A 13649-nucleotide genomic window follows, 5' to 3' on the forward strand; every position below is an offset into this window, starting at 1 on the left:
AACTTGAAAAACATGGTAAAGTTGAGGTACTAAATTTAAATGAAGTTTTTTAGTAGTATGTCACGTCATTAGATAACGGTCTTTTTGACGGCTAGACCAACAAATGTACCTAATTGACACTGTTTCGTAGTTGGTGTACCATAATGCAACTTTTTGAACTTAAAGTACCAAGTTGAAAAGTGGTGTATAGTTGAGGTATATAATTATAATTTACCTTAATTTTAATAATAATAAATTTATATAATCTTTTAAGTTCAAAATATCTAATAACTGTTGTTTGAAGTATATAAAGTCAGCAAGCCTTTTGTTAGCCAATGGTGAGAAAAAATGGAGAAATAGATTAAGGAGTTGTTTTAACAGTACTTTTAGAAGGTTTAAAAGCATTTTTAAATAGTCAAAAACACTTTTACTTGCATGGCAAACAAATTAAAAGCGTTTTTTAATTATAAAAAAACATTTGAAAGCGCTTTAAAGTACATGTATAAGAAGCACTTGGATTTTTTTCAAAAAATCCAAGTGATTATAACAAAAGCGCTTTTAATGAAAGTACTATTGAGAAAAAAAGTTTTCTACATAAGCACTCCCAAACAAACCCTAAAGTTACCAATTATAAGTGGGCCCCAATTTATTCTAATTTGACATTAGATCAAATATACCATGATTTTTCCTTGGATTAAATTTGAATATGAGTTTGTCTCATCCATGTGAAACCCAAAATCTGACATAACACTACAAAAGTTTACCCCATCAATTGGCCCATCCATTGGTGATGCTGAGTTTATGGTTCAATTCTCTTCAATGAATTCAAAACTAAAAAGATCAAATGTTAAAAAGTTACTAAGTAAAGAGATCAAAATATCTATTATATACAAGTTAATCCATCTATTGTTAGATTAACCTCATGGAACCAACTAATTTATGATATAGTGCTATTTATATTCCTAAGGTTGGAAGAGGTTCTAAGTTTGAATCTAGCATCTCCCAAGATTTTTTTTTTAAATTGCCTTATGAAAATGAGAAATTATTATGTATAACCGATATATTGACACGTGGTATAACTAGTGTATGTGTTATAATATAAGTGGATGTTATTAATAAGGCATAAATTCAATTTAAACACATAACTATATAAGCTATTTCAACGGGGTCCATGAACTTTAAAATATTTCAAATATACACCCGATCTATTATCTAAATTGAAAAATGAGTTTCTGTCCATTGATTCGTTGAGAGATCAGTTAAATGACAGCTTGGCTTTTACTGACCGGGATTACTTGGCGACATGGCACTATCTCAGCAAATATTTTCCGCCAAATGAGCAACACGGGCCCACAATTTAATAATAATAGAGAGAGAGAGAGTTTGTGGGCCTGTGTCAGGAGTTAGGTAGACCCGTGTCGCTCATTTCCCGCCAAATGAGCGATACAGGTCCACCTAACCCCTGACACAGGTCCACAAACTCGTCATCTCTTTCTCGCTCGTTGAACACAAGTGAGGGATTTATATTCGAATTTGGGGGAAAACGTGATGTTTTTTAGAGACTAAATGGTCAGGAGAGCGTTCGACGAGCGGGAAAGAGGTGATGGGTGTGTGGGCCCGTGTCAAGTGGACATGTGTTGCTCATTTGGCGGGAAATGTATGCTGAGTTGGTGCCACATCACCAATTAATCCCCGTTAGCAAAAGTCAAGCTAACATTTAACTGATCTCTCAATAAATTGATGGACGAAATTTCACTTTTCAATTTACATAATAAATCAGGTGTATATTTGAAATATTTGAAAGTTCATGGACCCCGTTGAAATAACATATATAGTTATGTGGCTAAATTGAATTTATGCCTATTAATAATATACCCTACTAATATAAACACATTGTCCAATAATATTCTTACACGTTGGATTGGTTATACCACGTAGCGGTATATCGGTTATACCCTATAATTTTTCCATGAGAAATATTATAGATGTATCTTATTTACAAAAAGAACAATTTTTAATTTTACCATTTCAACCTTCAAAATGTTCTTTATTAATTTAAACAAAAAAAAATATCACTATATTTCATGAATATGCAATTGGATATTTTCTATTTAAATCCTTTTTAATTAGGTAGAAAATGGAACGGTTCCATTTTGAGCATTTGATGAGAGTAATAATAGCTTTTTACTCAATTAGTAAATAGTAGACCCCTTCAAAACGCTATGAAGTATGAATGGTGCATATGTATGCATGCGACATTGAAAGTGATCACAACCACCATCAAACCATAAGAATACAAGTGTGTTTACTGCTTACAGCTAAGATTATAAAAATCCAACTAGCTTGGTCAAATGAACTCCGGTCATCCCTAAATTTGGCTTATCCATCCAAGAATTGATTAAAATAGCTTCAATAATTATTTTTTCTGTTTGTAAATTGCAAAATACACATTGCAACTTCAAAACTCATTCATTCACATTTGTTTTTAATACGATGGAGATGCCCTTTAGGCCTTTGGTGAATATAATGATCTTGCTCCATTGGAAATCATATAATTAAAAGGCATACATTCATTAAATTTAATATCAAATGTGACAATCACCCTAATAAATTAAAATAAACACATTTTTAAAGACCCAAATGGGCTCAAATATCTAGATTTTCTTGTCATTCCACTTAGGAGAAAGCTAGCTCATGGAATTTCTTAGACAAATAAAATAACTTACAAAAACCCTCATGGTTTTGACTTGATTCTATTATGATGTTGATATATATGTAAATTATTAAGATGAAATAAATAAAAAATTGGGTAATTGGGGGGTTTGTGGGTTTCATTCCCTAGGTTTGCAAAGTCTTCTTGAACTAGTTCCACCGAATTAAGAAAGCTGCAGAGTGGGTGGAGGAATTGTAGTGTGGAAATGTGGATCTCAAGGTATCAGATGGAGTCAAAATGCGGGCGCCAAGCCAACACCAGTGTCTGCTTCAATTCAATGTGATATCTTGAAATGTATATTTAGTTGCGTGCATTGTACTCTAGATCCACATTATAGGTTAATGCAATACAATATACGTAAACCATGCAAATAATATCACGTGAGCAATATATTAATATTATATTTATTATAGCAAATTACGAAAAAATCAATAAAACATTTAAATATTACAAATAGGTCAATACAAAATTTTCTATCTTATATTAGTCAATGATATATTTTGAAAAATTACATTTTAGTTAATGGCCCAACCCATTTTAGTCACTAAGTTCAATCTATTCGATGATGTCATATATTTTGGTGCATTGGAAAATACCAATTTGTCTATCCATTTTTTTATTATTTATGGATATAAAATTATGACGTTACATTTGATTTAGTTTAGGGTATAGAAATGGAATGCATAATATATAAATGAGGTTTATGGTTTAAAAATGGGGTTTAGGGTTTCGGGTTTTGGGCATAAACCCCGGAGCTAAATCCTAAGTTGTTTTGTTGTGTAACAGTCAAATACAAATCTAAATATGAATAGTATTGTATGTTTATTAATTTATTGTAATTCATATTTTTTCATTTTGGTCAATAATGACTAAAATGTAATTGTGAAAAATTTTATTGACTTATTTGTAATTAGTTTTATTTATTATTATTTTTTAGAAACACTTAGACTTATCATTTATTTATTTGATGACAGTTATATGATCAAATAATTTTTGATTTGATTGAATTTTTGCATAGATGAATTTTATAAAGTAATCTAGAAAATGAACAGTTCATATCATTAAACTACACTACAAAATAAGAATAATTAAAAGGAAAGGCCGGAGGAAATGTTGCTTAGTATTCCCCAATATTGTGTGTATATATATATATACATATATACACATAACTATGCTAATATTATCTGTCTTATTTTTCTTTTCTTTAGTTAATTTTATGATGATAGATATGTCATTTATTTGGGAGGGTACTAGTTTATTAGCTAGGTGTGTATCAGCTTATTTTGTCAACTTGCAAGATCTCCTTAATTTCTTTTTTGTACATAAAACATGGAACAACAATTTCTTTTGTTCCCTTTCTTTTTCAAGTATTAGGGAAATGGCATATATATATGCTGGAAAATGTATGCACACACATATGAACCCATAGTGATAGTACTCCAAGAAAAGTTGCTTTTAACTTGTATTAAAAGTTAAAATATGATCGATTAATTGAAACACCATGACCAAGCCAAAGTAATGTTTGAAATTAACAATATATCTACTTTGTAAATACCACTCACAGAAATACGTACAGAATAATTTCCTTTCCTTTAATATGAAAATTGTGCACAACTGACAACACATATATGTTGATTAGCAGACATCCAAAACTCTCGCTAGGAAAAAAAATACACGGTGTCTGTGTTGCTACCAATTAATGGCATGCTAATGAGAGAAAATGAGATATATTCATTTTAATTAGAGAAACGAATAGTTATAGTGGCCAAAAAAAAGAAAAAGAAACGAATAGTTATATATGTAAACTATTTAAAACCCCCAAATTTGAACTTGGTTATTTATAAACCTCCACCCTTAATAAAACTATTTTCTAACCCCCTATTGGACATTTAATCTCTCCCAAAACCCCCTAGTCAACTAATAGTTTGACCCATATTTTTTTAATGTTCCAGTTTTACCCATATGTTTCAGTTTTTTCAGACTCACTCAGACTCACTCCCTCTTCAAGTTCTGTACGTTCTCTCTCTCTCTCTCTCTCTCTCTCTCTCTCTCTCTCTCTCTCTCTCTCTCCGCGTGGCTGTAGCCGGTGCGTGCTCCGTCGTCCGGCGACGGTTGCCGGCGATACCGGTCCCGATCTTCTCGTCTCTCCTCCCTCTTCCTCCCTCTGTATTCCACTCGCCATGAAAGCTAGCATCCACGCCGGATCGGGTCTAGGCAGACCCGAGCTCCCCGCCGGAGATTCGCCAGTTCCGGCCACGATCAGGGCTCTCTCTCTCCCTCTCTCTCACCGATCCCTCTGTTTCCATCGATCCTTGATCATCCGACGGCCGATGCCGGCGAAAACGAAGACGATGACTCGCTTCCTTCCCCTTTTCCTGATGCTGCTAAAATCTTCAGTAAGATCTAAGCTCCTCATCGCTTTTAGATCTGTATTTATGTTCTTAATAATTTCTAGATCTAGCTTGTAAATCTTTGTATGTGATTAAATTGATTGTTGTTCATTGACTGTGTGATGTTGTAGTTATGTTTGCTAATTCCTTTTGTAGATCTGCTACAAACTTAGCATGTCTTGCCATGTGAAATTGCCGCTCCCTTCTAATCTTTTTAATAGCTTCCAATGTGCAGGTAAATTTCTCTGTATTTGAGCACTTTAATACTTTTCTTGGCTGGTTTCTTGTTTAGCTAACGCTCTATTTGTCTAGTTTTCAGGACTATGGTTGGAAAGGGTGGGGAGAAATATCCTATGGGGGGTATGAATGTGTACAACGTGCCAAGGCTGCTGAGTTTCTGGTAGAAAAACTTAAAGCCTTTGTACTGTGTCACTGTTTGAATATGTGAAAATTTAGATGGTTTTGACTTTTTTGGATGACAGCCTTCATGTTGATTCTTCTTTACTTGGAAACTTCCAACCAGCTTAGCTAGTTCCTGTTTCTGTATTATATTAGGTTAGATCATGAATGGAAGAAGTAATTCCAGATGTTAGCAGCCATGTAGTTTCTTATATAATTGGGCTTGATAGCCTGAAGGCAACCAGTCTTAGTGACACTGCTTCATCTCGGATGGTGAGCGATATTAGGTTACGCATGGATGGGTTATTCAAGCTGAAGGAACATGCAGTCCAATTTGTTAGAGAGTTTCACCCCAAATTCAGTTCTAGCTTAATTATGTTAATCGGATAGAAATGTGGGTTTTTTAATTGATTTATAAGTATATACAAATTTACTTAATTTATTGATTAAACAGTTTCAGTTCGTGAAACAGTTTCAGTTCGTGAAACAGTTTCAGTTCGTGAAACAGTTTCAGTTCGTGAAACAGTCAGTTCATGAAACAGTTTCAGTTCGTGAAACAGTTTCAATTCGTGAAATATGAGTTTTAATTGAATTTTGAATGAAATTATGGTTCTGAAATATGATGAATCAAATTTGCAGGTAGAAACAGATCGAGGCAGTGGCGACTGTCGTGTACTCGTCGCGCGTGAGGTGATCGGACGACGTTGTATTGTTGGCTACTCCTCTCATCTCAATGACTTGTTATATTGTTGGTTTTTTTTTTTTGATAAGGTTGCTGTGTTCTTTTTAGTGAAACGGAATTCAGTAAAGGTGTAACTGTTTTAGTGAAGTGTAATTGTTTTAGTAAAGGTGTAATTGTTTTTTAATTAAGGTGTAATTGCATTTTAGTCGAGGTGTAATTGTTTTATCACTTAATTCAGTTTCAGTAAGTGAATTCATAACTGAATTCTTCAATTTATTGTAACTAAATTTCTGAAATTCAGTTTCAGTGTAATTGAATTCTTGAAACTCAATTTCAGTGTAACTGAATTTTTGAAATTCAGTTTCAGTGTAACTGAATTTTTGAAATTCAGTTTTAGTGTAATGAAATTCAATTTCAGTGTTTAATTTTAGTTTTAGTGAAATATTGAGTTTTAGCAAAAACTTCAATTCCAAAAAAAAAAAAAAAAAAAAAAAACAGTTTCACCAAAATACAGTTACAGTGACGTCAGCATGTGTCAGCGCGCGTCAGCATGCGTCAGCGCGCGTCAGTATGCGTCAGAAGGGTAATTTAGGATTATAAGTTTTAGGGGGTTTTGAAAGAGTTTCTAGATGGGTGGGGGTTTAGACAAATTTTTTTGGTGAGTAGGGTGTTTAAAATTAGGCACTATAGTTATATTCATCCTTAGATAAAATCATAAAACCTAATTTTCATTAAGGCCTTGCATTAAATTAGATTTTGATTATGGTCTTTTCACTTTATGTACATATATGTAGGCGAATTATTATTCATAGTTAATTATATTATTACTAAACAATGAACATATATGTAACAAAATCATATTTGGATGTGTAGTTATGATTAATAATCTAATAATATAATATGTTAAACTATTTAGATTATAATTTTTTTTTTTTTCACTTGTTTCGATCTTAATTGTGTAATATAAATATAATTAGTACTTAACTACTTATAGAACTCTAGCTACTCATACCCAAAAAATGCTATAAATTCATTTAATTGATCTTTTCCTTCCTATTCCATAACTAAGATTACAAATCAAGAAAAAACAAGAAAAGGATCTAAATCCAAACTATCTTTTATCTGTATCAAAACATGCTTAATTAGCTACAGTGCTTGATAAAAGAACCTTTTGCGATTGCCTCTATTATAGAATAGAACATTAGAACATACAGTTTTTGGATATTACTTTCTGCCCTTTTTTATATAAAAAAAATTGTGTAAATAATTCTCACATGAAAACTGAGAAGGACTATATCAGAATATTATCAGGTGACCCCAAACAAATGTGTGATAAATAGCAAGTGGATGAATATAATGATAAAACTAGCAAAGAAGACAAAAGCAATATTTGGAAAAGCAGGTCTGCATTTTTAAGCTTAGAGAATTTCTTTGCCTCAACAAAGCCTTCCAGTACTTCTCGTGACACCCCTTCCTCTCTTTGTTGCTCACTCTGACCTCAGAGGGCCCCTAGCATGTGACATTTTCCATGTGTAGACAAAAACTAAGGAGCTGGAAAGTGAAGAGAAATTGAAGGAAAGGTAGAGACATCTCACTCTCCTCCCATGCCTTTGCTTGCTATTTGCTACTATTAATTTGGTCATTTCCTACTTTGAAATATAGAGAAAAAGGCTAAGGTACATGCATCCAGATTGATCGATCCGACGCCTTTAAAAACTATATATATTGTGCAGATCAAAAAGAAAGAACTCGTCAATCCAATAGTGACAAAAAGCATGCATCTGCATGGTAACAAAATTATGCAATAGAAGTGTAATTTTGGGTCCTTAAATTTACCTGCAGTAACAGTGATTTTTACACAGTTTTACATAAATGTACGTGCATGTTATATTGTTGTCATATTGATCTGCTATATCATATATGATATATCATTTTCATAGTTATTTGTTTGTATGCAAGATTAAGAATTCAAGACGAATGGGAAGAATTACTACGCAGTACGTATTGATTTAAGTCATGCATATATCCAACCATGCAATGCCAAATTTGGGATTACAAGCCAAAATTGTACCTTCATAATTATTGGTGGGGCGTTGGCCAGGTGTCGTAATTTCCCTTTTTAGCAGAACATTAATTGATAAAACACAGATTTTGACTCATCATCAAATTGAAAATATCTAGTGCTATACCATCTTGCTTGCTTTGTTATTGGATGGATTACCTTTTCTTTTTTTCTTCTTTTTCACATTAATGAATTAAGTTGAACTCATGACTTAATTAATATAAATTATAATCATATCTTAACATTTTTTCAGTTGGAAATTGTGGAAGTAATGCATTAATTATCCCACACCAAATAAGTGATTAATTATTTATTATTAATATATTAGGTGGGATATTTTTTTAAGGTTGATTAAACTTGCACTTACTTTGTGTTCAACCTAAATAATCAAGTTGAGAACAATATTGAATCAAGTTGAGAACAAGATTGATATAGTTTAGGAGGCTAAAAGACATGTGATCATGATCACTTAATTTTATATGATGGGTCTATATGTAATGTACCGCGCATTGTGCCTAATGCACACAAAATCTAGTTCATACAGATGAGGGATGAAATTGAACCCAAAAAAAAAAAAAAGAAAGATCTATGCTATATATATATATATATATAGCATATACGTATCTGTGTATTGGTGATAAAGAAATGGCATGATGATCAAATATACCTCTCAAGGCGTCATATTCTTGACAATTAATGCTTAATACTTTAATAGCAAGATTCTTCTTCACGAATCACGATCATGACTTTAATTGGATTTGTGGTTAATTAACCAATCGATTGAGGAAGAATATATGATTAAGTGGTACTGTGGTAGTACGTGATTTTGCTTAATCAAATACATAATTACGTACACGTCTTATAGAAACCATGCATATATGTGTCTAGATTGATTCTCTTTCACTGCCTACATATTGATTTCAATAAGAAAAGGTTGAGTATTATCAAAATTAACAGTTCCTCAACGTCATTGTTCATTATTACAAAACACAATAATTGTTAATCAGAGTAAAATATTATATCTTAATAATTTTATAAGATGGGATAATGTACACAGGAAGTTAATTAATTGAAAAACTTAAAGGTATATTCCATGAAATAAAGTCTTTTGTTATGATTGATAATCTATAGTTACTAACATATAAACTCGCCAAGGAGACATTAAAAGAGGTTTAGGTAAAATAAATAACAAACATATTAGCTCAAAACTTGATAATTGGTGTATCATTTTTCAAATCAGATATGAGGTGCAAATTAATAGAAAAAAGAAAGTACAATGATTTCTATCTTAAATTAATCATACCCATATTAGAAGGTCATGAAATATCGAACCAAGATTAACCATTTCACTTTTTTTTTTGCCCTAACTCGAGAGACAAACTAAAAAAACTAGACCTGGCAAACGAATCGAGTGAAGTGGGTTCGGGTCAAACCCGACACGACTCGTTAGTGATAACAGGTGAACCCGACTCGTTAATCAATGGGTGGCAAAAACTTCAATCTGAACCCGACCTGAAAAATAACGGGTATACACGACCCGACTCGTTAAGAAAAAAATATACATTTAAAAAAAAAACAACTTGAATTAAATATACTTTATTACATAAATAAATACATTTTATCATATAAATAAATATATTTTATTATATAAATGTATATTTTAAATATTTCACATAAGAAATATCTAATAAATGTACAAATTAAATGATAAATCTCATAAAAAATATATATATATATTCCTTAATAAGTATTCGCGAATTGATCCGATCCGACCTGTTATGTTAACGGGTCATTAACAAGTGACACTGATATTAATCCAGCCCGATAATTTCAAATCCAAACTCATAAATTTCTGTGTTGTGTTGTGTGTGTTTTTGTCAGATTTAAAAAAAACACACTCTTATGAGTCCGTGATAAAGGTTAATCCATTAAAGCTTTACAACCAAAAGAAAACCAAACATCCTTGCAACAAAGTAATAAATCTGAAAATATTCACTTAAAAAGACGTAATACAAAGTTTTCATTGAATCAAATCGAAACGACATAATAATTTATTGGAAATTAAAAAACTTAGATGCCATTTGCTAACCTTTCAATAAAGATAACACGTGATTACAACACTTTGTATTGTCTCTGTGTTTGCGTTGCTTCTTTTTTTTATTTATTCTTTAATTTGTTGGGGGGTTCTTTTCAAAACGACCAACCTTTTGACGTGGTTTCCAGGTAAGGCATCACATCTTGTACAACTTCGTGTCGTTTCTGTGTCTTGTAATGCTTTGGTTTATTTGACCAATAAAACAGCTTTGGTTTAAATTAATAGAAAGTGGAATAATCGTACCACACGTGGCAGAAGATCTTTCCACGACACAGGCGTACGGACACAGTAAACATAATGAAGAATTGCATAAAAATTGGGTCCCAGCACTTGTAGGAGATCATGACCGTTCGATTTGAATTGATTAAACGACGACAATAATAATCGCATGTGATTGAAAGACCCTCGACAACGACGACAAGTATCGCAGACGATAAGATCGCCAATCTAGGCACCGATTATTATTTTATAAACACATCACAAAATTAATTAATTAATTTAGTCCAAAAATAGACTTTTTTTTTGGCCATGTAGTCCAAAAATAGACTAGTTAGCCATATTTTAATAATTTTAGTGTAAAATATTAATATAGAGTTATTAGTATCATGGATGAAAATATCCACGATACTGTTGATATATTCACTTAAATATATGTAATTTCATCAACTAATATTTAAATAGATTGTAACCAATATTTTTGTATTATCGGTATATTTCGATAAAATATCGGTATATATCGACAAAATATTAATATATGTAAACAAAATCTCGGTAATATCGATATATGTTGGCAAAATTGTATAAAAAATTTCAAAATTTAGGAAGAAAAAAATGAATAAGATGAAATCAAACCAAATCTAGCTCTAATTAGATCAAAACTCATTCACTAATCCTAATTAATCAACAACCAACAAAAGAATAAAATCTAACTTAACTTTCTTTACACTGATATCTACTAAAATTGATATATCTGTCGATATATTCGTAAATTTGAGTACCGATATTTAAGGAATTTCTGATATTTTTAGAGGGCTGCTATTTGCACACCTTTTTTTTTTTGCACACCTTTCTTAATAAAAAAAAAAAAAAAACCAATGAGAAAAGACTAACACACCCCTCATTTCTTAACACATCCAATCAGACTCCAAAAAAATTTCAGACCCGCACAACCCAGTCGGATCGCGACCCGACCCGGCCAGATCTTCGCCATCCGGCCACTTCCCGACGCAAGACCGGTCGGGATCTCTTCGTCTTGGCGGCGCCGACCTCTCTGTGGGGTCCAATCCTTCATCCCGCCGCTGTACAATCCGGATCGAAGTTGAGAAGCTTCGGCTGCCGCCGGCTTTCTTTGCTGATTCCGGTCATTTTCTGCCACCAATGGAGGGGGGGAGTGGTCGGATGAGGAGGGGAGGGGTTGGGTGGGTTAGGGGAAGAGGAGGAGTGGTCGGGGGTGAGGGAGGGGGAGGTGTGTGTTGGTCTGAGTTGGGTGAGGGAAAAAGGGAGGGGTGTGTTGGACCTTTTCCTTTAGTTTTTTATTTTTTTCAAAAGAAGGGTGTGCAAAAAGAAAAAAAAGGGTGTGCAAATAGCAACCCTCTATTTTTATCCTTGATTAGCATTAGCAGGGTATCATATGCTGTTAGCCTGTTTTAAGATCTTCGTATGAAAAACTATAGGACAAAATTATGTCACCTGCATCATTTGTATTGACCTAGTATGTATATGGACATTTTCTAATAACCATCATTTGTATCCATTTATGTTACAATGTGTGTTGTGTTCAAAGACAACTCGATCCATACTAATTGGTCATTTGCATTATGAAGTAGAAAAATACGGCATGTTTGGCACTGCTTCTTGGAGGGCCAAAAGCGCTTTAAATGAGTAAAAATACTTATATGTGAAAAAAAAAAAAAAAGGAAAAGAAGATACAATGGGGTACTAAATGTTATTCTTTATTATAGCTCCAAAGTTTATATTTAATAAACAAACTTACTCTCTAATAACAAGTTGAAACTAGGGGTGGGTGTCAGGCGGGTTGGGTTGGGGCCGGTGGTGCCTAAACCATATCCGACTAGTTCTTGGTTGACTTGTCGGCTCGAGTCTTTGTCAGGGACGGGTCGGAACGGTCGAAAATCGAGTTGGCCGAGAAGGAGAAAAGAGAAGAGTCATGAGAAGAGAGAAGAGAGAAAAGTCTGAGGATGCCGCAGTGAGTGACTTCCTGGGCCAGCTCGAGGATGCGGTGAGTTCGGTGAAGAGTTGGTGTCAGAAATGGAGGTAGTGGGCCAGGGAGAGAGCCTAAGAAGATGGTGGCTGGCGAGCGGGTCGGCTGAGATGGTCGGGGGAAGGGATGGGCCGAAACCAGCCCGTTAGTGATCGGGTTGGGTCAGGTAAAGCTTGGCAGGTCGGTGGAGGCGGTTTCGCCGAGTTCGAACGAGTTGATGCCCAGTCCTAGTTGAAACATATGATTATCCAACCCACAGTATAGTTAATATCAAATCCGTCATATTGTAGGTCACTCTGATAAATCATTTATTCAATAATCGAAATGATGGTGATAGTAATCAAATAGTTAAACAATTTATGAGTTAGACTAATTTTTTACATAAATCATCTTTAAATAAACACTTTAAAAATACATCTTTCTGATAATCGGATTACATGTTAGAGGCATAGTGTTTACACTTGAATTTCCATGTACAAAACATAATTTATCATATTATATTCATAAATATACCTTAATGTTTGCATCGAAGGAAATTGAAAGGGAAAATTATAGCAAAATGACTATAATTATACCCTTATTTTCAGTTGAAGATCTTGTTTTCACTTTAATTCAATTAAGGATTAGTCTTAACTATTTATTCAATCAATGACATTTCGTTAAGTATGTTAAAAGTTCATCATGTGACTTGCACGTGACCAACTTTTAAGGACAAAATTGTATATTAGAATTTTTTAATTAAAAAAATTAAATAAAATTAAATAAAAAAAGCCCAATTAATTGTGTTTTTCATTTCATATCGAAACCCACCCCACCTCCCTCCCCTCTTTAGCCACCAGTCGGCCGGTCCTTGCCTTCCCTTCCCCCGCCGTCACATCCTTCCTCTCTGCCCCATCACTATTTTTTTTATCGCTCTCTCTCTCTCTCTCTATATCTCTCTCTCTGTCTCTTTCTCTCTTTGTCTACTGGGCGCGACCTCCGCCAGACCCAAGGGGTGTTGGCAGCTTCGCCAACCTTCTCCATACCCTTATTGACCAGCACCGAACCCGACTCGTTTACTCCTCTGTCAAGACCTTCGAGCCCGCCATTGTGGCAAACCTCGGCCTGG

The sequence above is a fragment of the Dryas octopetala genome, chromosome 7 (assembly GCF_963921425.1).
Source record: "Dryas octopetala chromosome 7, drDryOcto1.1, whole genome shotgun sequence".
In the NCBI taxonomy this organism is placed as follows: domain Eukaryota; kingdom Viridiplantae; phylum Streptophyta; class Magnoliopsida; order Rosales; family Rosaceae; genus Dryas; species Dryas octopetala.